Source organism: Mastomys coucha, unplaced genomic scaffold (assembly GCF_008632895.1).
Source record: "Mastomys coucha isolate ucsf_1 unplaced genomic scaffold, UCSF_Mcou_1 pScaffold19, whole genome shotgun sequence".
NCBI classification, from domain to species: domain Eukaryota; kingdom Metazoa; phylum Chordata; class Mammalia; order Rodentia; family Muridae; genus Mastomys; species Mastomys coucha.
The window spans coordinates 3,187,840-3,192,457 of record NW_022196901.1 but is presented as its reverse complement, the minus strand read 5'-3'; the positions used below and the strand labels follow the sequence as shown (position 1 = coordinate 3,192,457).

The 4,618-nt window shown below is 38.7% G+C and overlaps 1 long non-coding RNA gene across 1 annotated transcript; it reads right to left on the bottom strand.

The window, feature by feature from the left end:
• Positions 1-1,307: 1,307 nt before the first annotated feature.
• On the bottom strand, positions 1,308-4,176 carry LOC116097389. Its single transcript, XR_004121397.1, has 3 exons — positions 4,084-4,176; positions 2,137-2,192; positions 1,308-1,773 (listed from the first exon to the last, which is right to left on the bottom strand). It is a non-coding gene; the product is annotated as an uncharacterized LOC116097389 (long non-coding RNA).
• Between the last annotated feature and the right edge of the window lie 442 nt (positions 4,177-4,618).

The following is a 4,618-nucleotide window of genomic DNA, read 5'->3' as shown; positions in this document are numbered from 1 at the left end:
ATGCACCTGCATATGAGCTCATTGTGGTTTTCCTAGGTTTAGCTTTTTTAAACTGGCCCCAAGAAATGTTCCAGATTGCAGCTACCAGCTCCTGAGTCTATAGGTTCAGCCCTAATCTATCAGTCTTGTGGCTTGTATTCAATAAACCAATTCTATTTAAATGAGATTTTTGTCTGGACTGTTTGTGTGGTGATTATCCACTTCTTGCCTTTTACTAGACTCCAACCTAAGCAGGCATTACCTGCTTCCCAAAGGCAGCTATTCCCAAGGCAACAAGTAAACTGCATGCAGGACTACACCTCTCCTACTGCTCCTGAGATCCAATACCCCCAGTTTCATCCACAGCTCTGTAGCAGGAGTTCTGCTGTGGTCTCCCTTTCTGCTCTTACTCATGCTCAGAAGATTAAAAAGACCTTCTCCTCCAACCTTTCTTCCCCCAACTCATCACATTAGCCCAGCCTCCAATACCAGCTGAGATTTCTTGTGAACATACCAGCAGAACAAACCAGAAAAAGCCACCACAATCTCCAAAAATCCAGAAAGGGAACAGGAACCATGGATAAAACACCCACTCAGTGAAGACAAATTCAGAAATCAGCACCTAGACCTATATAATTATCCTAAACCAAGAACATCTAGATGTTAGCATAAAACTACAATAAATAACATCCACAGCAATATGTTTTTACTAAAGCCCAGATATCCTAGTGCAGCCAGCCCTGAATGCTTCAACATAGCTGAAGAAGAAAACAAAAACCTAGAAACCAACTGTATGAAAGTGATAGAGGTCCTTAAAGAGGAAATGAGTAAATCCCTTAAAAACTGCAGAAAAACAAACACAATTAGAGGAAATGAATAAATCCTTTAAAGAAGTCCAAGAGGCTATAAAATAGACACTTACGAGCATATTACCCAAACACACACACACACAAAAATATGTCCTACTTTGCACCTGATGGAACTTTCTCCAAAACTGACCCATTCTTGGACACAGAGAAAACATCAACAGACACAAGAAAATTGAAATAACATTCTGCATCCTATTAGAATACTATGACTTAAAACTGGATATCAACAACTGAAACCCTATAAAATCATGGAAACTGAACAACTCTCTTCTGAATGTAAAATTGGTCAAGACAGAAACTCAAGACTTTCTAGCATTCAGTGAAAATTACTATATAGTATTCCCAAATGTATGAAACATAATGAAAGTGGGTTCTAATAGGCAAGCTCATAGCACAAAGTACCTACATAAAAAATGAACAAACAAAGAAAAGCAAGCAAACGAACAAACAAAAACCTGGTGAGTTATCATACTATTAACTTTTTTTTTGCAATAGAAATGTTTCATTCAAACTGGAAAAGGCTCTACAAAGAGTCCAAGCTCCAGCTGTTAGAGGTAGCATAGAGTGGAATCGGTACCCAGGGGGCAGGCACTGTAGGTTTAAAACTTCTTTCCATGGTCCAGTGGGAAGCAGCTCCCATCTTTGGGGCCCTGATAGTACAGGATAAGCACCTCAGGTCAATTTTCAAGCCTGGCTTTACAAAGCAGAACAAAGTGCCCACTGCATCATTCTTCGGCTCTGGAGTTTCAGCAAGCCTATTGTTTCATGGCAGGTTCAGGGGCAATCCCTCTTTGTCTGATTTGCTCATTCCCACCTGAGGTTTTGGTGTGTTTCTGCATCTGGTCTCCTTTCTCCAGAGGTTCACAAGGCCCACTAGTTCTCACATGCACTCTGTTCAGATAAGTTTTCAGACTTAACAGCACACCTGAAAGCTCCAATACAAAAAGAAGTAGTCACACTTAAGAGGAGTAGACACGAAGAATTTATTAAATTGAGGGATTAAATCAATAAAATAGAAACAAAGAGAACAATGAAAACAATCAGTGAAACAAGAGTTGGTTCTTTGAGAAAATCATTAAGATAAATTAATGCTTATCCAAACTAGATGGTAGAGGGAGAATATGCAAATTAACATTAAATCAGACATGAAAAAGAGGGCATAAAATAAACATTGAGGAAATCCAGAGAATTGTAAGTATATACTTTTAAAATCTATTGTAGTGGCTTTTCCTGATTATCAACTTGACTATATCTGGAGTGAACGACAATCCAAAATTATATGGCTCACCTGTGATCCAGATCTTGAGGCTGGAAGACACCAGTTTCACAGCAATAAAACTTGAACTAAGACATCAAGAAGGGGAAAGACCTTTGAGAAACACTTTGTCTGTTCTTTGTCTTAAAGAAGATATCAAAAGATAGAAATATCTCTTTTGCTCATAGATCAGTAGGATTAACAGTAAAAAGCGGCCATCCTACCAAAAGCAATCTATAGATTCAACGAAATCTCCATCAAAATTCCAACACAATTCTTTATAGATCTTGAAAGGAAAATTCTCAAATGTATATGGAAAACTATAAATTTGAAAGTATACAGAAAGAAAGTACACAGGATAGCTAAAACAATTCTGAATAATAAAAATTGGAGGTATCATTATCCTTGATTTCAAGTTGTAGCACATAGGTATAGTAACTTTAAAAATGCATGGTGTTGGCATAAAAACAAACGTGTTTATCAATAGGATAACACTGAAGACCCAGGTATAAATCCAGACTCTTATGGACACCTAATTTTTGGTAATGAATCCAAAAATACACAATGCAAAAAGGCAGCACCTTCAACAAATGGTGTTAGTCAAACTGGATGTTTAAATGTAGATGATATGCATCAAACACCTCAATATAAAATCGTTTATACTAAATTGATAGAAGAGAAAATGGGAAATAGCCTTGAATACACTGGCAGAAGAGACAACTTTCTGAATAGAACACAAATAGCATAGGCAGTAAGATTGACAACTAATAAATGGGACCTCATGAAACTGAAAAGTTTGTCAAAGAACAAAGGCAGTCAATAGAACAAAAGAGCAGCTCATGTAATGGAAAAAGATTTTTACTAGCTCCACATCTGATAGAGGACTAAGATCCAATATATATTAAAAAGACCTAAGAAAGTAGATATTAAAAAGCAAATAATCCAATTAAAAACGAGGTACAGATAAACAGAGACTTCTCAAGAATGGAATCTCAAATGGTCAAGAAATACTTAAAGAAATGTTCAACATCCTTAGCCATCAGGGAAATGAAAATCAAAATTACTTTGAGATTCCATATTACACCTGTTAGAATAGCTAAGATCAATCACACATAGGACAGGTCATTCTGGTGAGGACCTGGAATAAGGGGAAGACTCTTCCATTGTTGCTAGGAGTGCTAACTTCTACAACCTGTATGGACATCAATACAGCAATCCCTCAGAAAGTTAGGAATAAATCTGCTTCAAGACTCAGCTATAGCACACCTGGTCATATACCCAAAGGATGTTCCATACTTCCACAAGGACACTTAACTATGTTCACAGTAGCATTATGAATATAATAGCCAGAAACTGGAAACAATCTAGATATCCCTCAACCAAAACATGGATAAAGAAAACATTCAAAGAAGTATAATTCACGCCTTAAAAAAGCAATGACATCATGAAGTTTACAGGAAAATGCATGGAAGTTATAAAAGATTATTCGAAGTAAGAAAACCAAGACCCATAAAGACAATTATAGTTTGTACTCACTTATAAGCTGACATTAGCCATAAAGTACAAGATAAGCATGCTTCAATCCACAGACCCAAAGAAGCTAAGAAGGAAGACCTAAGGGAGGATGCTTGAATCTCACTAAGAAGGGGACATCAATTAGACATCAGGGATGGAGAGAACTCTGGGTGGAGGGTGGGAGCAAAAGTGATGAGGTATTGGGAAGATGATGGGAGAGAGTACTTGGAAAGACAACTGGATAGGGGAGTGCATCTCTGGGACAAGCTAGAAACATAGGACAATGGAAACTCCCAGGAATCTATGAGTGTGACCCTAATTAAGATTTCCATCCATGGTGGATATGGAGCCTGAACTGGCCATCTCCTGTAACCAGGCAATATTTTCCACAGTCCAAAATGGACGTTTCCTACTCCTGCCTTCTCCCTTCCTCTCTCGGACACTGAAGGTCTGCCTCCTTCTCACCCAGTGATTAGCTTCTTGTCTTTAGGAGCAAGGCAAGCAAGTTGTAGGTCAGGGAGTGGCTAGTTTAGGTGATGCTGTTCACCAGGATCTGCAATGGGAAGAGTTCTAACATAGAATAGTTGGTGAATTTAGGATTCTAGATTCTATGCCCAGTGATTGTGTTATCTGTTGATTCTAAAGTAAGATGGTTTTCCTTCCTTGGAGATTCAACTGAGCTGCAGGGAATACCTTTCCACCACAGTAGAGGTGGGTTTGCAAGAGTGCACCTCAGATAGCTGCAGAAATTTGGGAGTACTGAGCAGATTTGGCTGCAGCCAGCCTCGGGGAGAAGAGAGCTATCTCAGAAATCTGGAGTAGCCTTGGCAAGGGAAAACATCAGTCTCAGACTTGGTACTGGGCTAGGAATGGAACAAGACCACCGGTGCCTGGCTGGCAATAGCATGTATTGTTTTTTAATATTACATGTTACACTTACTGCCTATCAGATGGCCCATTTCCTATTTCCTGCCTCAGCAACAGGCCAATCAGCTTTAAC